Below are 21,787 nucleotides of genomic sequence, written 5' to 3'. Positions count from 1 at the left end.
ATTCTGTGACACAATTTGACTAAAATAAGGGATAGGCTGATAGGATATATTCTTTGGCACCAAGGAATTGTTGAGTTCGCCGGCCGAGGTGGCCGAGCGGTTCTAGGCGCTACAGTCTGGAATCGCGCGACCGCTACAGTCGCAGGTTCGAATCCTGCCTCGGGCATGAATGTGTGTGATGTCCTTAGGTTAGTTAGGTTTAAGTTGTTCTAAGTTCTAGGGGACTGATGACCTCAGCAGTTAAGTCCCATAGTGCTCAGAGCCATTGGAACCATTTTTTTGAATTGTTGAGTTCGTAATGAAAGAAAAGGGGCGGGGGGGGGGTAAAAATTTTAGAGGGAGACCAACGTTTTATTACAGCAGCAAGCAGGCTCAAATGGGCGTAGGTTGCAATACCCATGCAGGGATGAAGAGACTTGTAGAGTACAGACTAGCTTTGACAGCTGCTTCAGACAAGGATCCGTACAGAAGACGAGGAAAACAACAAGGCTCATAACTAGGAGGACGTGCTGAAAAGTAATGCCTCCGAATTTTTATGTGAAAACTCATAAAACTTTTTAAATAAAACAAACGTTATTAACATTCTACATCTTTATTCTTCATGTATACATATTAATTTCTCAACATAATCACCCTGGCGACGAACACTTTTCTCCTATCGAGATACCAGTTTGTTGATACCGTCTGTGTAGAAAGTTTAACTTTGTTGATGGACCCACAACCTCACCCCTGCTTGCATCGCTTCATCACTATAAAAGTAAAGTCCTCGAAGACTTCTTTAAGTTTTGAAAACAGATGAAAATGGGATGGGCTCAAGTCGGGACTGTATGGAGGATGATCGATGACAGTGACTCCAAGGCGTCGGCTTGTTGCAGATGTCGCAACGCTCATGTGTGGTCTGGCGTTGCCATGCTCAAAGAGAGGATGCTCCATGTATGGACGACCTCTTCGTACTGGATTGCACGGTGTTTCTCATGCACTGTCATAGTTACGTTACACACTACCCTGTTACACGCTACAATTCGGAGCTCTCCAGCGGCAGATGCCTGCAAATATGTAGACTTGAAGAATAAATATTTAGAATGTTAATAAAGTTTGTTTTATTTAAAAAGCTTTAAGAGTTGTCACACCAAATTTCAAAGACATTACTTTCCAGCACGCCCTCGTATAAGCTGCAGAAAGACTCGCGGAAGCAACTGACCATGTCATTGCTAGCCCGCTGTCATATTGCACTCCACGCGCCGTAGACTGCAGACAACTGGCTGACGGAATAGCCTACTTCGGTAGAAACAACAGTGCTGCTCGACAAGGAGAAGTGATTACGTTCTGAGGAAAGAGAGAAGAGATTCGAAGACAGGATTGCTGTGGTGTTATTACAAGTCGAGTGTTTTAACACGCAACTTGAATAAATCGTAACGCAGGTTACTGCCTAGTTACTACAGTAGAACATATAGGGCCATTCCATTTTTCTGTACTGTACACTGTACTTCAGTAGTACAAGGCAAGAGATTAATTTCCATGGCAGTATCACATTTTTGTCATCTGTAGATGTGGAAGAGCCATGTGCCTATTAAATCTCGAATGGTAGTTAACAGTCGTCTCGTCGATATGTACTGGATACCTCCGATAAATCAAGAGCGTAAGACTGAGAAGCGTTTATTCACAAGTTTACAACAATAGTGATGACGCGGCTGATGGACAGAACCGGACATCGTCCCAGGTAAGTGATGTGGATGCTGACCCCAGCGAGCAACCTCGGCGACACAGACAGCCCCTGGTGTGAGCAGCCTATAGTGGCAGCGCCACCTATAAGCAGGATGGCGGCGAGGAACTACCAAATCAGGGCTCAGACCCTGGTGGCGTTAAGTTGTGACGGCCTCGGGGTGGACGCCCGCACTGGCTGGCATAGGCGGACGTCTCAATGCGGGGCCTCCAAGGCGCACAGAGATCCCAGTGCAGACGGCAGCGCCAGTGCTGCAGCCAAGGGGAGTGCCCGCACAGAGCGATGTCTCTCGGCAGCTAGGTGCGGAACCCCAAGTAGGCGGCCTGGGGTGGCTGCAACTCAGCCGACAAGTCGCCTTCCAGATGGACGGCACCAAGTCAGCAGCATTCGGACTTAGGCACAGCTTGAAGAAAATAAATACCGACAGCCGTAATTTTATGAGTTATTTTATTTGACTACCAGTTTTGGTGCCTCTGTGGCACCATCTTCAGGACCCAGTATAAATCGACTACATCAGGCTTACAATAGACAACAAATTTGATCTGCAGCATCGGTTGTCATTATTTAAAATAAATTAACCATACATATGCATAGTGAAAAATATAAGAAGAGACATCAAAGATATCAAGACGGTACATTGAACTGCAACACATACAAACGTTGGTCACAGAATTGTCTTGTACCCATTAACTGTATTAATAAAAACCGCTTACTATACAATGCTAACATAATATACGAATAAAGTAAAAGTTCTTATATTGTAGTAATTAGAAAAGCCTTGATTGAAAAAATACGTAGAGTCGTGTCGTACAAACATTATGCGACCACTGCATGTGATACCATTGTTTTTATTAACACAGTTAATGGGTGCATGATTGTATGTCATGCATTTTAGTTTACAATCTTTGATCTGCCTTTTTGTATTTTCATTAATGTGTATGTATGGTTAATTTAGTTTAAATAATGACAACTGATGTTGCATATCAGATCTTTTGTCTAGTGTAAGTTTAATTTTGTCGATTTATACAGGGGCCAGAAGATGGTGTCAATGAGGCACCGAAACTGGTAGTCAAATAAAATAATTGATAAAATTACGGCTGTTGGTATATATTTTCTTCAAGTCTTTGACCAGCCTCAGTCCCACTCCATTTAGACAAGCTGGAACTACAGAAACTTTGGCACAGCTGGTCAACACGTTGCTAGCGAAGACTGCATCTGGCGGCGACATCTTGATGACCCGTTTCTGAACGATGACGGCCGTAGACTTACCCTCGTAGCTGGCTCCAGGCGGTGGCTCATACCGGTTGGTTAAACTGGTCAGTATTTATGCGAGCTCTGTCTGCCACTGTTTCTGCAACGGCAGCGATTTCCCTCCCCTAAGTCACAGCAGAACTGAGGCGCGAGGGGTGATTTGTGACATCACAACCTCGGTGTCCCAATCTTTCCGCTGTGTCAGCAGTATTGCAGCCCTGGTTGTGCTGTGACAGTGCAGCAACTTTGCTTTTCAGGAAATCCGGTTGATAAGTCACGCGATGTCAGCATAGACTACACTGGACTCGCATTCGGGAGGACGGCGGTTCAATCCCGCGTCCGGCCATCCAGATTTAGGTTTTCCGTGATTTCCCTAAATCACTCCAGGCAAATGCCGGGATGGTTCCTTTCAAAGGGCACGGCCGACCTCCTTCCCCGTCCTTCCCCAAGCCGATGAGACCGATGACCTCGCTGTTTGGTCTCTTCCCCCAAATAATCCAATAATCCAATCAGTATAGACTTAATAAGCCAGCCTCGATGTTGTCCTGCTAAGTCGGACACGAGACTCTTCCGTTAGGTGAAGCGAAGCCGTGGCACAACAAGCACCCCGTCCCCCTTGCTGGAAGATCGTATATGTAAATTACATTTGGATTTTCCGTGTTCTAATTGAGCTTCGGCAACAATTTTCATTGGCTATGTACTTAACTAATTCTTACTTCTTGAAGTTTGATCCAGTTCGTGTAGAGGGAGATCAGGTGGGTGGACTGGTTTTCACCTGAAATAGATACAGGCTGCACAAAGAAGAGTCAAGACTACAACGTTACACGAAAATTCAGTGTGCGATTTGCAGGGGGGGATGGAGGGGATTTCCCCCCCTCTGCATCAGACCATCTCCTCCTCTGGTTTTAGTTTATGCATCCCAACCTGGGATGTTTATTTCCCACTCACTGAAGTAAAACTTTACATATAATTTAAATTTGTGGAGCCGAACACTGAAAGTTTTTAATACAGTCTTACTATTAATACTATTAATATGTTTGTTTATAAATTTTGAAAAAGTGTTATGTAGTAGTTAAGCGTTCCAAAACATTTAGAACTAAATCATCATTTTCATGTTATCATTGTTGCTTTCGTCTAAGGTGCGTCATCCGTTTACTTGCGAGCTTGCGAGGGAGGTAGTGTGGCAGTCATACCGCAGCAGTCGTACCGCAGAGTTGAGTGAGCTGGGAGCTGAAAGTCCCACCCCGGGCCCTGACACAGGGTGGTGACCGGCCCGGTACCTGTGCGAACATTTACCGTTAGGCCACCTTTTGGCAACGGTATGGCGCGGACTAACGCGCTTGGGACGAAAGTACACATTACTAAATAACGCACCATCCTCTGATTCTAGTTCCTAGGATACTATTTCGTGGACCTTCTTTAAAGACTCTTCTCTTCCACCATCGTTTTCTTTTCCTTTGGTTTTCATTTCTGTTGTTAGCTGCATGTGCAAGTACCAAGTAGGCCGCCATTGCGATTACTTTATCATCCATTATACTGCAAGACCGACACACGTGTGGCACAAATTCTGTTGCTTTGGTATAAATTAACCTGCCACATGCAACATACACCGCAAGATGTTGCCTGTTGTAGCATGCTACAAGAGGACGCACGCCACATTTCCGTAGCATACCACAATGTTGCAAGACGTCACCCCAGCGTAAACGAGGCTTTAGAGCCAGGTCTGTATTGTATGGTGCATGTGATGTGTTGCGTACGAAACTAAAACCTGCAATCAGATCCAAACGTCGTGGAAAACTGTGAAGAGGTGTCATTCTGCAGCAAGATAACGCTCGCCCACATTCTGCCAAACGGACAGCCGACGCAATAAAGGAGTTGAGATTCGAGGTGCTGAAACATCCACCATACAGTCTAGACCTGACTCCAAGGGATTTTCACATGTTTGGACCCTTAACGGAAGCACTACAGGGAAGAAGATTTGAAAGTGATGAAGACGTCATTGCTGCGGTGCAAAATTGATTACAGATGCAACCGAAGAACGTATTTTCTGATGAAATAAAAAAAAAAAACCTCGTAAAACGTCGGGAAAACTGCAAGTCCAGGGAGGTTACGTAGAAAAATAACACATGTTTCAGTTTTCTATCATCAGAATAAGTACAGCTTTTCACAAATGTGCCTTTGCTTTTTGAATTCCCCTCGTATACCTGTATGTAGATGATTTTGTAAATAAGCCTTACCTGTAATGTTCTTTTAAAGATATAACAAGGGATGGCTTTTCTGATAGTGCATACGCGTGAACAGTGAGTTTCGGCATTAACATATGTTTATAAATAACTGTTTAACCATGGGTAATGCCACGGTCCAAGCTAGTAACGTATATAATTATACTAACCCCCTAAGACATCCCCCTCACTGGTAAAAGCACAAATCGCACAGTGCTCGAAATGGAGACACTCATTACCACGACACTATGGTCCCAGCCAGATCGGCTTATAAGAAGACATCAAAGCAATTCAGAGGCGTTCTGCTAGATTTATTACCGAACTGTTTAATCAGTACAACAGGGGTACAAAAGTGCTCCATGAGCTTAGATGGGAATCCATGGAAGGAAGAAGATGATCTTTCCACAAAATGCTGTTGAGCAAGTTTAGAGAACCGGCAGCTGCAAAACAACGTGGAACGATTCTAGTGCTCCAAACGTTAATGTTAATAGCGCTGCGATCTGTGCAACTTAAAGAACACCTTCGAAGACTTAACGTTGATAGTGATGAAGTGGTGTAAGTAAAGATGAGGTTGTGCCTCTGTCAACAAAGTCAAACATTCTACAGCGACGGTATCAACAAACTGGTCTCTCATTGGGAGTAATGTCTCCTTTGACAGGGTGACCATGTTGAGTAATAAATATATAGACATGAAGAATAAAGATGTAGAATGTAAATAACAATTGTTTTATTTAAAATGTTTTAACAGTTTCCACGTAAAAAATTCGGACACATTACTTCTTAGCACGCCCTCGTAGATTTATATCGATTGTGGCAAAGCACGAAAGACTTAAAGCTGAATGACCACACGGGAGCCGGCCGTTGTGGCCGAGCGGCTCTAGGCGCTTCAGTCTGGAACCGCGCGACCGCTACGGTCGCAGGTTCGAATCCTGCCTCGGGTATGGATGTGTATGATGTCCTTATGTTAGTTAGGTTTAAGTAGTTCTAAGGACTCGGGGACTGATGACCTCAGATGTTAAGTCCCATAGTGCTCAGAGCCATTTGAACCATTTTTTGACCACACGGGAATCTGAGCCCTCCTCCTCGAGAATGCGTGTCCCGTGCCTTCAGACAGACCTCGTAAGGATTTATTTTGAACATTTAAGTGATTTACGTATCAGGGAATGATGCATGTCCGAGGGAACCATGCTTCGAACGATGTGGTACTACACAAACACTGCACTACAGTACAGTATTTCACGTCATAGCAGTGCAATGTGACGATCCAAAAACAGTGTACCAATGTGTGCAGGAATCACGGTAATATAGAGCCATCACTGGGGAATGTAGACACCAGGACAAATGAAAGTTTGGGTCACTCCTGAAAGTGTGCTCGGATATCCAAAGTGGTTAAGGCGACCGTTCGTGACAAGCGGGAAATCCAGGTTCGAGTGCTGGTCCGGCACTAATTTTCACTTGTTTTGAAATATTCTGCAACTGATGCGGAACCATCATCCCAGTTTGCAAATTATTTCTTGATGTGTAAACCGCTAAAAGATAAATGTCGACCCTATTATTTCCAAGATTCGAAATAAGTTCTTCCAGGATCTGTCGATGTTACAACGACTGTTGGAGGGACTTAAGAATTTTTTTAAATGTACTGAATACACACAAGAAGGCACAACAAATAAGAGTTTACAGTTAGACAGTAGTACTGCATACTGTGGCTTTGCCAGCAGTGAATCATTTTATAAAGCGTGATTGTAGATCTTATATACAAACCGGAGGCAATTTGTACACAGATAGTATATTTCATTGTAAAAGTTTTGACCAGTAATTAAACGGTGGACCTGAAATCCATCAATAAAATTTCGGTGGTTGTTCAGAGATATCTTCTGAGTATTTGTATACAAAGAACACGAGGCCTCGGGTTGCTCGATAAAGAATAATATTTTAATTATGATTTATCTGATTTGTTATTCTAATAGCTTTGTTTCAGTGCAAATACCTTCATAGCAGTGAAAAAGCTTGTAATTTGCTATCACCAAAATGGTACCACCTCAAACATACCTTTGACGAAACGCGCACACTTTTATCACAGCGTGTTCAATCTGCTCTGTCAGTGTACAGCAAAGTACTTAAAAACTGCACAACTACCCCTTTGTAGGTATTGTTCAAATTGTCGACAACCATGATCACAGCAGAGTGTACAGCCACACATCAACGACTGTCTTAAACGCTCGATAATCTCAGGAGTTTGGCGTAATACTTCCGCTGCTGGTCCACTGTTATCCAAACTGTACGTCAGTATGCTTGCTAACATCCAGTTTGTAGTGTGACGGGGCCCCATCATGCTGAAACCGCGTGCGTTAACGAATTCTCAGGGTACATCTGCTAGGGACTGTGGGAGAACGTGTTGAAGGAACGTTTTGCACTGGACTCCGTTCAGTCTGTGGGAAGTACGTTAAGTCCACTCACTTAATCTTTGGCAATACGACAAAATAAATTCACAACGAACTTATGTTGATAGGATCGACGCACCAGTGCGTGTGGGTTTTCGTCATTGACCAGTTCTTCCATTTCTTTCTCTGAACCCATATACAAGGTACATTACGGCCAATTCTTCATCAGTGAACCTATGCTGTGCACGACTGTTAACGTAGAACTAACACTGCGCATGAAACAAATCCAAAAAAGAAACATGTAGTAATGGATGCAAACTTTAGAGTTAAGAGGAAAGTTGGCATTGTTCTTTTCAATAAGTGAATGAAACAAGTTTACTTAGGAGCATGATACATAGCGCACGCCGTAGAGATTTGACACCGTTGTGCGAATATTTTCAGTGCACTACAAAGATAAATGGAGGTAAAATTAAATGAAATTCAGTTACTCTGTGGCGATCCACCGGAAATCATGGGTCCCTTATACCAAAATACTCCAAAAATAACCCTGAACCATCTATGAAATTTTGTCGCTGGAGGTCGAGTTCAACTTGTCTGTCCTGCTGGTCGTACTGGAGTACTCGCCTAGTCACACTTTAAAGCGAAAGCGACCGACACTTTAAGTTTCTCTCAACGTTCTTTGCTGTTTTTTTTTAAGTCCAGCCGTTTGAATCAAAACCTGTAAAGTTGTGCAGAGTTGGCATTTTCTTTACTGTTCCCAGGATTGGTGACTACTGCGTCGTAGCCGATTTTTATAAATCGTCGATGCGATATTTGATTTAAGCACTCTTCACTTCCTTTATACTCTCTGGAGAATATAATTACATCCCGCTCACCACTGCACTGTATTCTTCATATCGTCCTCTTGTACCATAATATCGGGTAACCACATTCCGTGACCTTTCCGTCGAAACTCTGTTCCCTCTCTGGTCGTCCGTCGAGAAAGTTAGTATCAGACTCGGATGTGATTTTTAAGAAATCGCAATAGTTATTTCGCTTTTGGAATGCACTATCAGTCTTCGTTGAATTCTGTGCAACCGATGAATCTTGTCTTGTGAAAAAAATTTACTGAACTATTACAGTATTGTCTTGTTCTTTTCTACTTCTCTTCAGTTATGTTAGGCGAGGCTTTAACGTACAATGAGGCTGCATACGAGAGTTATGGAGCCCTTTCGGTATTGGAATTGTGTCTAAGAATTTTAACTTTTTACCACAGTTTCCCAGTCATTTTTCCGATGTTGATTTTCAAACTTCATATGTACATTTCTGTGGATATATAAAGTACGCTTTCGTGATAACATCCAACTACACTGCAGCGCCAAAGAAAGTGGTATAGCCATGCGTATTCAAATACGGAGAAATGATCGAGTAAACAGGCAGAATACGGCGCTGCGATCGGCAACGCCTATATAAGACAAAAATTGTCTGGCGCAGTTTTTAGATCGGTTACTGCTGCTACAATAGCAGGTTATCAAGATTTAGGCGAGTTTGGACGTGGTGTTATAGTCGGCGCACGAGCGATGGGACGTATCATCTTCGAGGTTGTGATGAAGTAGGGATCTTCCCGTGCGACAATTTCACGAGCGTACCGTAAATATCGGAGGATCCTGCAAGAACGGGACCAACGATGACTGAAGAGAATCGTTCAAGTGACAGAAGTGTAACCCTTCTGCAGGTTTTAATGCCGGGTCATCAAAAAGTGTCAGCGTGCGAACCATTCAACGCAACATCGACATGTGCTTTCGGAGCCGAAGGCCCACTCGTGTACCCTTGGTGACTGCACGACACCAAGCTTTACGACTCGCCTGGGCCCGTCAACATAGACATTGGACTGTTAATGAGTGGAAACATGTTGCCTGGTCGGACGAGTCTCGTTTCAAATTGTATCGAGCGGATAGACGTGCGTAGATACGGAGACAACCACATGAATCCATGGCCGCTGCATGTCAGCAGGGGACTGTTCAAGTTGGTGGAGGCTCCGTAATGGTGTGGAGTGTGTGCAGTTGGAGTGATAGGGGAACCCTGATACGTCTAGATACGACTCCGACAGGTAACGTGTGACAGGTGACCTGTATCCATTCATGTCCATTGTGCATTCCGTCGGACTTGGGCAAATCCAGCAGGACAATGCGACATCCCACACGTCCAGAGTTGCTACAGAGGGGCTCCAGGAACACTCTTCTGAGTTTAAACACTTCCGCTGGCCACCAAACTCCCCAGACACGAACATTATTGGGCATATCTGGGATGCCTTGCAACGTACTGTTCAGAAGAGATTTCCACCCTCTCGTACTCTTACGGATTAATGGACAGCTCTGCAGGATTCATGGTGTCAGTTCCCTCCAGCAATACTTCAGGCATTAGTCGAGTCCCTGCCACGTCGGGTTGCGGCAGTTCTGCGTGCTCGCTGGAGTCCTACACGATATTAGGCAGATGTAACAGTTCCTTCGGCTCTTCAGTGTAGAAACTTTATTTTTAATTAGTTGGGGTTCTTGCAACTGGGGTTTGTACGTGAGGCCCTAGGATGTCTGTCTTTGTGTTAATGTTGCTAGTAATGTTCCATTACATAACCTGACCAGATAGTTGTACGTGTGAAAGCGTCGCTTCCTGCACGGGGCCGGCTGGATAGTTGTACGTGTCAAAGCGCTGCTTCCTGCAAGTGGAGGAGCACCGGTCCTGGATGGACTCCCTCCATTAACAAGGATGGTCGGTGTGCTGACCGGCCTGGGTATAGTGTTTAGGCAGTTTCCCACATCCCATTATGTGGATAACGAGCTGATACCAAAGTCTTGTCTCAGTTACACGATTCGCAAAAAGTTATAAAAGTGTCACTCCGTTTCACAAAGTAGCACAACAAGCAGCAGCGGTACACATATTCCATGTCAGGGGTAATGCGGCAGTGACAGGAATGGAATCCGGCCACCCCTTAAATTAATCACGCCGCATCTGTTTACAACCAATCCAGATCTGTTTATAACCATGCCAATCCTGCACCGATGCGGGAGAAAGGCAAAAGAAAAACAAGAAGAAGAGTGTTGTACTACAAAATTTATATCTGTACGGTTCCCCGGTGCGAACTGATACTGAATAGAGTCGGTGCTTTTGTCATTCGGAAACCTTTCTTTCTTTTTCCTGCCATTTGGATGTCGAAATTTTGTTGTTATTGTGTAAGTCGTTACGTCACGTGCTGTTGCGTTATACAGGCATTGGCGACGGCGTGTCCTCAAACCACTGTCGCAGGCAGCAGCTCTATCCGTTCTCCACGGCTCGCGTCACGCCGCTGCTCTTTGGCTGCTGCGCTAACAAAGCCACGTTTCTGGGAGGGGGATGCACGACCTATCGATCACGCAAAGGGGGCGGCGGGGTGTATTCCAGCTTCCCGCACCACTGCCTACCGGCCGGCTTCGCGAGGCGTGACGTCACTGGCCAGCCACAGCTGGCTCCCGTAAATCGTAAACAATGACGTGTTGCGCTGTCAAATTATTAATTTTTATGATGTTGTGAATTGTGTAACTTATTCAGCCAATAAAACGAATAGAAATGCATCATATTGTGCTGTCATTAAAGAAAAATCTACAGGGCGGTCCATTAATCGTGACCGGCCCAAATATCTCACAAAATAAGCGTCAAACCAAAAAACTACAAACAACGAAACTTGTCTAGCTTGAAGGGGGAAACCAGATGGCGCTATGCTTGGCCCGCTAGATGGCGCTGCCATAGGTCAAACGGATATCAACTGCGTTTTTTAAAATAGGAACCTCCATTTTTTATTACATATTCGTGTAGTACGTAAGGAAATATGAATGTTTTAGTTGGACCACTTTTTTCTCTTTGTGATAGATGACGCTGTAATAGTCACAAAAAAAGGCTCACAATTTTAGACGAACAGTTGGTAACAGGTAGGTTTTTTAAATTAAAATACAGAACGTAGGTACGTTTCAACATTTTATTTCGGTTGTTCCAATGTGATACATGTACCTTTGTGAAGTTATCATTTCTGAGAAAGCATGCTGTTACAGCGTGATTACCCGTAAATACCACATTAATGCAATAAATGCTCAAAATAATGTCCGTCAACCTCAATGCATTTGGCAACACGTGTAACGACATTCCTCTCAACAGCGAGTAGTTCGCCTTCCGTAATGTTCGCACATGCATTGACAATGCGCTAACGCATGCTGTTAGGCGTTGTCGGTGGATCACGATAGCAAATATCCTTCAACTTTCCCCACAGAAAGAAATCCGGATACGTCAGATCCGGTGAATGTGCGGGCCATGGTATGGTGCTTCGACGACCAATCCACCTGTCATGATATATACTATTAAATACCGCTTCAACCGCACACGAGCTATGTGCCGGACATCCATCATGTTGGAAGTACATCGCCATTATGTCATGCAGTGAAACATCTTGTAGTAACATCGGTAGAACATTACGTAGGAAATCACCATATATTGCACCATTTAGATTGCCATCGATAAAATGGGGGCCAATTATCCTTCCTCCCATAATGCCGCACCATACATTAACCCGCCAAGGTCGCTGATTTTCCACTTGTCGCAGCTATCGTGGATTTTCCGTTGCCCAATAGTGCTTATTATGCCGGTGTACGTTACCGCTGTTGGTGAATGACGCTTCGACGCTAAATAGAACGCGTGCAAAAAATCTGTCATCGTCCCGTAATTTCTCTTGTGCCCAGTGGCAGAACTGTACACGACGTTGAAAATCGTCGCCATACAATTCCTGGTGCATAGAAATATGGTACGGATGCAATCGATGTTGATGTAGCAATCTCAACACCGACGTTTTTGAGGTTCCCGATTCTCGCGCAATTTGTCTGCTACTGATGTGCGGATTAGCCGCGACAGCAACTAAAACACCTACTTGGGCATCATCATTTGTTGCAGGTCGTGGATGACGTTTCACATGTGGCTCAGCACTTCCTGTTTCCTTAAATAACGTAACTATCCGGCGAACAGTCCGGACACTTGGATGATGTCGTCCAGGATACCGAGCAGCATACATAGCACACGCCCGTTGGGCATTTTGATCACAATATCCATACATCAACACGATATCGACCTTTTCCGCAATTGGTAAACGGTCCATTTTAACACGGGTAATGTATCAGGAAGCAAAAACCGTCCGCACTGGCGGAATGGTACGTGATACCACGTACTTATACGTTTGTGACTATTACAGCGCCATCTATCACAAAGCGAAAAAAGTGGTCCAACTAAAACTTTCATATTTCTTTACGTACTACACGAATATGTAACAAAAAATGGGGGTTGCCATTTAAAAAACGCCGTTGATATCCGTTTGACCTATGGCAGCGCCATCTAGTGCGCCAACCATAGCGCCATCTGGTTTCCCCCTTCAAGCTAGACGAGTTTCGCTCTTTGTACTTTTTTCGCTTGATTCTTATTTCGTGAGATATTTGACCCAACCACTATCAATGGACCACCCTGTATATTTACATACATATACCCTTCAGACCGCTCCGCCTCCATGGCGGAGGGTACATCGCATCAGTCTTACCGATTTTCATTCCTATTCCATTCAGGTACTAATCGAGAGAAAATGCTGCCTATGTGGCTCTGTACGTACCCAAATCTCTCTTATCTTACTCGTGATCCCTATGCGAGACGTACGATGGTTGCGTATTGATCTCAAAGTCTTCTTCGAATACAGGTTCTAAGGTTTCGCGAGGGGCGTAGTTTACCTTCGCTTTCCAAAAGACGTGGAGTTACAACGTTAATGAGTAAACAGGGCGATAAAAGTGATGCCAATAATTCAAGGATTTGTTTCGAACATTATCATCCATCTACTGCGAACGAGTTACTGGATCTTTGGTTAAATGTAATGGCTATAAATCAGATGCTGCAGGCTCTAGCTATACAAAAGATAATGTTGTAACACAAAGAGAACGCCGCCCTGTCATAAGACTAGTGCGGAAGACGGCACTCACAACGTTGGTTTCTTGTCTCTAAACTAAGCTAACTTGCCAAATCGAATAATGTAGAACTTAGTTGTATCTTGACCGTTTTAAACATATGTCAAGAAACTAAAGAAAAAAAAATAGGCTATTTGAAAGTATACAGATGCTTCAGTGGATGAAGTTATTGTTTCTACGAAAACAGTTAAAATACATTGTAACACAATTATCGATATTACCTACAGCGGTCTTATCTAGATTGTTTTTCTGTTTTCACTTAATTTGATTTCAGTATAACTATGCTCTTTGATGTAACATCAATGTAAATGTTTTATTCTTTGTTTATGATAATTTACGTAATTGTAATTAATGTATTAATATAATTTCAAAGGTATTTTGCTGTAAAAGAATGTAAAAGCAAAGAATTTTATTGTCATACTAGTTCATGCATAGGGAAAGTACGTTTGTATTCAGGTAAAACTTGGAGGGAAGTCTCTCTGCAACGGAACTGGCTAGGCGCGAATAGAAATCGGTAGATGTGCCAGAAATGCACAGACAAATAACTGATTGTAATATCAGAAAAATTGGATGATTTATTCAAGAGAAAGCGCTTCACAAACTGAGCAAGTCACAAACATATCGGTCCGCGTCTGATCCTTTTGCAAGCAGTTATTCGACTTGGCACTGATTGCCAGAATTGTTGGATATCCTTCCGATTAATATAGTGAATAATTTTGTCCAATTGGTGCGTTAGATCGTCCCAATCCCGAGCTTTTCGGAGGACCCTGCCCATAATGCTCCAAACGATGTCATTTGGAGAGAGAGCCGGCGACCTTGTTCACCAGTGTAAGGTTTGGCAAGCACGAAGACAAGCAATAGAAACTCTCGCTATGTGCGGGTGGAAATTATCTTGCTGAAATGTAAGACCAGGATGGTTTGCCATGAGAAGCAACGAAACGGGGTGTGAAATATCGTGGACATTCCGTTGTGCTGTAACGGTACTGTGAACGACAACCAAAGGGGTCCTGCTGTGAAGAGAAATGGCACCCCAGACCATCACTCCTGGTTTTCGGGCCATATGGCGGGCGACATCCAGGTTCAGCTTGTAATCTCATTGACTGGAATAGAATTTTGATTTTATCCATACTGGATGAGAGGTCGTGGTTGTGAATGTCAATGTTAAAAGTGGTTGAGCCGATATATTTTTTAACATGGAATTGAATTCACTTCACTGATGAGTCCCGCTTCGAATTGAGCCCCCATGACCAGCGAAGGCGTCTATGGAGACGCCCCAGACAGCGATGGGATACCAAACAGAATGTCGCCCGCCAACAGCGAGGAGTGACGCTCTGGGGTACCATTTCTTATCATAGGAGGAACCCTTTTGTTGTCATCCGCGGCACTCTTACAGGACAGCGATACGTCGACGATATTCTACGCCCCGGTGTGTTGCCTTTCATGTCAAGCCAGCACAGGCTTACATTTCAGCAAGATAATGCCCGCCCACACACGGCGAGAGTTTCTACTGCTTGTCTTCGTACTTGCCAAAATCTACATTGGCCAGCAATGGTCGCTGGATCTCTCCGCAATTGACAACATTTGGAGCATTTTGGACACGTCTCTCCAAACAGTTCGGGACTATGACGATTTAAGGCGTCAGTTCACATAATTTGGGCCGGCCGGACTGGCCGAGCGGTTCTAGGCGCTACAGTCCGGGACCGTGCGACCGCGACGGTCGCAGGTTCGAATCCTGCCTCGGGCATGGATGAGTGTGATGTCCTTAGGTTATTTAGGTTTAAGTAGTTCTAAGTTCTAGGGGACTGAGGACCTCAGCAGTTAAGTCCCATAGTGCTCAGAGCCGTTTGAACTATTTGACATAATTTGGCACGATAACAAAAAATGGTTCAAATGGCTCTGAGCACTGTGGGACTTAACTGCTGAGGTCATCAGTCCCCTAGAACTTAGAACTACTTAAACCTAACTTACCTAAGGACATCACACACATCCATGCCCGAGGCAGGATTCGAACCTGCGACCGTAGCGGTCGCGCGGTTCCAGACTGTAGCGCCTAGAACCGCCCGGCCACCCCGGCCGGCCGGCACGATATCCCTCAGGAGGATATTCAGCATCTCTGTCAGTTAATGCCAAGTCGAATAACTGCTTGCGTAACGGCCAGAGGTGGACCAACGGGTTACTGACTTGCTCAATTTGTGAAGCTCTTTCTCTTGAATAAATCATCCAATTTCTCTGAAATTATAGCCATTCACTTGTCTGTACATGTAAATCACATCTACCGATTTCCGTCCCATTCGGATAATTCCTTCGTGGTGCGCCTTTTTTTGCCTTAGAATGTATTTGCGTAAATTATTACGAGATAATTTCCCTGAAGACAACATCAGCTTGCCTTTCCTACCGTGCTTACGAAGTCTATAACATCTACATCTCCACTTCGCAGGCCACCAGTCCGAGGCAAGGAACATTGTTGGTAAGCCTGTATGTGAGCGCGAGTCCTTATTTTACGTTCGTGGTCTTTTTGTTGGACATTCACAGGAGGAAGCAACATATTGGTTGCCTCTTCTAGGAGCGTACGGTCTCAAAAGCTTAACAATAAACCACACCATGATGCACAACGCATCTCTTCACTGAAATTCGGTGTGAATGTCCGTGAAAATTACCCGGTTACTAAATGAACCTATAAGAAACGCGCTGGTCTTGGATCTTCTCTATTTCCTCCAACAGTCAGAACTGGCACCAATCCCAAACTAACGAGTGGGGTACTGCTCGAACGTGGGTTTTGTATTATCTCCTTAGTGGCACTTGTGCTCAATAGTTTTTTAAGTGCAATTCACTCCTCTTTTGTCAAAAGCTGTATGGTAATACTGAACAGTAATCTGAAGAAAATACCATTGTAACTCAATGTTTCAATTACAAAAGACATAAATAAAAACGTTTTATCTGTCAGAATCCGTAACACCAGAAGACGAAACTGAATTATATATCAAAATGACTGATAAATTATTCCTCTGTAATATAGGTTCTGTATTTGCATAGCAGTGCTTCGACCTGCTTCAGTAAGACTCTTGATCCTTAAAATGCCTAACGGGATATATTCCATTCCCATGTAGAATCAACAGTTGTTTGGAAAATACAGCAGTAAAATGTAACTTCTTGCAATTTTCACAGCTAAGGAGAGCTCGTTATATGTAAATTGAAGGTGAAGTGGGTGAGAAAGGAAAGGAATTAGAGCGCCACCTGTCTGCAGCCCCCGTCCATTTCCTCCATGCCCGCTACTCTGAGATTCCCACAGGAGGTCGAACGTATTTGTGCATCCACAATGGAGAAAATGGATCCATTGCCTATCTAGACGAATTAATTATGAGGGCTGTTCAGGAAGTAAGGTCCGATCGGTCGCGAAATGGAAACATCAGTGAAATCAGAAAATTCGTGGCGTTGTACCAACTTTGCAATATCCTCGTCGTAGAAGGCAGTGGCCTGTGCTTTCCGCCACATCTCTGCGCTGGTCTGCAGTTCGTTGTCTGTGCCAAAATTTTGTCTTCATAGCCAGTGGTTCATGTGGGCAGAGATGAACATCAGAAGGAGACAAGTCCAAGCTGTATGTGGATGATCAAACAATTCCCATCGAAACAGTTGCAGGGGTGTCCTCATTGCCCTTACAGTGTGCGGCCGAGAATTCCAACACATCTCTGCAAAGCTGCTTTGGATTTTCGCTGTCGTTTTCATTCCTAGGCCCATCGGACCTCACTTCCTGAACTGAATAGCCCTCGTATATGAATGCGTGGTGTCTGTTCTTTCGGATAAGTCCGAAAGAACACATACCACGCGGAACCCGCAGCTGTCATACATTATATGTAAATCGAGTGCGGGGGAGAAGGAAGTCAAAGGAAAGAATTACGTTGTTAGCTTTAGCTGCGTCGGAACGTGACGTGGAATCAGCGGCGACACATTCGTATAAAGAAAACAGGATCAACATAATTCATCCATCACTAGAGTATTTGCCAACATCAGAGCTAGAAACTTTTTCTTTGGACAAATATTTCCCGTTGTATTGATGTAGTGGAAACTTTAGTAGCTGTTATACGTCTAGAACGTGCCTATTTCACTATGTAAAGAGCAAAACCAAGAGTTACATTTAACTTTTATCCACAATTGGTGTATGAATAAAAGTGCTATTTGGCGTAAAATGAAGCGGATTTCTACAAAAAGGAACTTCTTCATCACTACGCCGAGTTCTATAACATTGGTTGAAATTTTCTCCATACATTCAGATCACACTCTTTATTTGTCCGCCGAGTATAGCTGGTGCATTAGCTGTAAGCACGATTGAGGAATACTGAAAACTAGTTTTGCTTGATGACAAGGATTGTCATAATCGCTGTTACTGCTCAACCTTTTTCTTTCGATTATGTCATGTATTAGTTGTTTAAACGAATGCTGGACTCCGCCATGTTATTGGTCTGAATCAAATAAGGCTTGAGAGAGATGTAAACCTGCAGTTACCGTCAGAGCTTGACGCTAGGAAGACTGAGGCGTCTGCGTACTGGCTGCGTAGTGACGTAACAAGTCGCTAACCAATGATAGCGCGCCGCCTCGGAATGGCCTGCATTTCTGCTGTGCGTACCTCGTACGCGGGACTGATGGCCATTGTGGCATTTAAATATCTGCTCACACCGATATCTCTATACGGAAACGAATCGTGACGCACGGCACACTACTGTCAGAAGGCTGGCATAACACTTTCCAAGGTCGTTTTTTAATCGGTACATTTGTCTTTCAACCATCTATCCAAGGACCTTTTTTGTAGGGAAATTCATCGGCCTTTCGATGTACTATACGTCGATTAGGGTACACTAACCTTGTGCTTGAAGTTCAAGCGAGCAGAATGGGACAGCCGCCAACTAGTCACAGCTCTTTCTCGACCCCCACGTGCTCAGTTGTGTTGCCTGTTTTCTGGGCATATGTTGAACTTTGCTCGGCACACCAGATTGCACTGGATAAAGAGGGAAAAGCCAAATACGGACCGATTTTGTGCCATCTTTCGCGTTTCTCTAAAACGTATTGTTGTATAAATAAAGCAAAACTCAATCCTTTTCTGCAAGTAACCAACCATCACAGCTCGAAACTTTTCTTTGAGCAAATATTTCCCAGTGCAACAGTGTAATGGAAACTTTAGCATCTCTTATACACATTTAGATATCCCTATTTTCTTAGATCAACGGTAAAACCATGCGTTAAATTTTGTAAGAATGGCTCTTATCCGTGTTTTTTATTCAAGTAAAAGAGCTAAATGAAATAAAATGAATCGGACTTCGACAAACGGAATTGTCTCTGCACATCTCCGCTTTCTATAACTTTGAGAGAAATTTTTCTTCGTTGGTTTAGATATCATTCTCAATCTGTTCGCTGACTATGTCTGGTATAAAGCATTACATAAAACTGTAAAATGTTCATAAAAGTTGTGTGGTGCATAAACTGTAAGGAAGGTTGTGGAATGCTGACGACAAGATTTGCATGATGACAAGATTTGTCAAAATTGCTATTACTACTCAACCTTTTTCTTTCGATCATGTCATGTATTAGTTGTTTGAACTAATGCTGGACTCCACCATGTTATTGCTCTAAATGGAATACGGCTTAAGAAACTTGCAAACCTGTGGTTACTGTCAGAACTTGACGCTAGAAAGGCTCAGGCGTTGCCGTGCTTGCTGCGTAGTGACGTAACAAGCCGCTGACCAATGACAGCGCACCGCCTCGGAATGGCCTGTCTTTCTATTGTAGGTACCTCGTCCATGGGACTGAGGGCTGTTGCGAGATTTAAATGTCTGCTGACACCGATATGTAACGCACGGCACAGTACCGTCGGAAGGCTGGCATAACATTTTCCGAAGCCCTTTTTTAATCGGTGCTTTTGACTTTCGACTATCTAACTAAGGATCTGTTTTTTAGGAAAATTTCTCGATCTATCGATATACTATACTACAAGTAAAGTAACTTGGACTAGATTTACATCTTCATGGATATTGTGCAAATCACATTTAAGTGCTTGGCAGAGGGTTCATGGAGCCATCTTCACAAGTGTCTATTATTCCAATCGCGTATAGCGCGCGGACAAAACGAACACCTATATCTTTCCGTGCGAGCTCTGATTTCCCTTATTTTAATATGGCGATCTTTTCTCCCTATGTAGGTCGGTGTCAACAAAATATTTTCGCATTCGGAGGAGAAAGTTAGTGATTGAAAATTCGTGACAAGATTTTGCCGCAAGAAAGACGCCATTGTTTTAATGATGTCCACCACAAATCATGTGTCATTTCAGTGACGCTCTCTCCATTATTTCGTGATAATACGGAACTTGCTGCCTTTCTTTGAACTTTTTCGAAGTATTCCACCAATTCTATGTGGCAAGGATCCCACACCGCGCAGCAGTATTCTAAAAGAGGACGGACAAGTGTAGTGTAGGCAGTCACTTTAGTAGATCAGTTACATTTTCTATGTGTTCTTTCCAGTTTAAGTTGTTCGTAATTGTAATTCCAAGGTATTTAGTTGAATTTAAGGCCCCTAGATTTGACTGATTCATCGTCTAACCGAAGTTTAACAGATTACTTTTAGCACTCATGTGGATGACCTCACACTTTTCATTATTTAGCGTGAATTGCCGATTTTCGCACCGTACAGATATCTTTTCTAAATCGTTTTGTAATTTTTTTTTTTTTTTTTTTAATTTCCGATGACTTTACTAGTCGATAAACGACAGCGTCACCTGCAAACAAACTAAGACGGCTGCTCAAATTGTCTCCCAAATCATTTATATAGATAAGGAACAGCAAAGGGGGTATAACACTACCTTGGGGAACGCCAGAAATCACTTTGCCGCGAGGAGTGGCCGCGCGGTTAGAGGCGCCATATCTCGGACTTCGCGGCCCCTCCCGCCGGAGGTTCAAGTGCTCCCTCGGGCATGGGTGTGTGTGTTGTTCTTAGCATAAGTTCGTTTAAGTAGTGTGTAAGTATAGGGACCGATGACCTCAGCAGTTTGGTGCCTTAGGAATTCACACACATCATCACTTCTGTTTTACTCGATGACTTTCCGTTAATTACTACGAACTGTGACCTCTCTGACAAGAAATCACGAATCCAGTCACATAAATGAGACGATATTCCAATAGCACGCAATTTCACTACAAGCTGCTTGTGTGGTAGAGTGTCAAATGCCTTCCCAAAATCCAGAAATACTGAATCAATTTGAAACCATTTGTCGATAGCATTCAACACTTTGTGCGAGTAAAGAGATAGTTGTGTTTCACAAGAACGATGTTTTCTAACTCCGTGTTGACTGTGTGTCAATAGACCGTTTTCTTCGAGGTAGTTCATGATGTTCGAACACAATGTATGTTCCAAAATCCTGCTGTATATCGACGTTAATGATATGGACCTGTGATTTAGTAGATTATTCCTGCTACTTTTCTTGATTATTGGTGTGACCTGTGCAACTTTCCAGTCTTTGGGTATAGATCTTTCGTCGAGCGATCGGTTATATATGATTGCTAGGTATGGAGCTATTGTATCAGCATACTCTGAAAGGAACCGAATTGTTATACAATGTGGACCGGAAGACTTGCTTTTGTTAAGTGATTTAAGTTGCTTCACTACTCCGAGGATATCTACTTCTACGTTACTCATGTTGACAGTTGTTCTTGGTTCGAATTCTGAAATATTTACTTCGTCTTCTTTGGTGAAGGAAGGCTGTGTTTAGTAACTCTGTTTTTGCAGCCTTGTCTTCGATAGTGTCTCCATTGATATCGCGCAGTGTCCTGTCGCTAGCATACTTCACATACGACCAGAAACTCTTTTTGACTTTCTGCCAGGTTTCGAGTCAAAGTTTCCTTGTGGAAACTATTATAAGCATCTGGCATTAAAGACCTCGCTAAATTTCGAGCTTCTGTAAGAGCTCGCCAATTTTGGAGATTTTGCGTCCGTTTAAATTTGGCATGTTTCTGCAACAGTGTTCTGACCCGTTTTGTGTACAAAAGAGGATCAGCTCCATCGTTAGTTAATTTATTTCGTATAAGTCTTTCAATTGCTGCCGATACTATTTCTTCGAATTCAAGCCACATCTGGTCTACACTTATATTGTTAATTTGGAAGGAGTGGAGATTGTCTCTCAGAAGGGCGTCAAATGAATTTTATCTGCTTTTTTGAATAGGTATATTTTTCGTT

This window comes from Schistocerca cancellata, chromosome 4 (genome assembly GCF_023864275.1).
Source record: "Schistocerca cancellata isolate TAMUIC-IGC-003103 chromosome 4, iqSchCanc2.1, whole genome shotgun sequence".
Lineage (NCBI taxonomy): Eukaryota > Metazoa > Arthropoda > Insecta > Orthoptera > Acrididae > Schistocerca > Schistocerca cancellata.
This window is presented reverse-complemented; position numbering follows the sequence as displayed.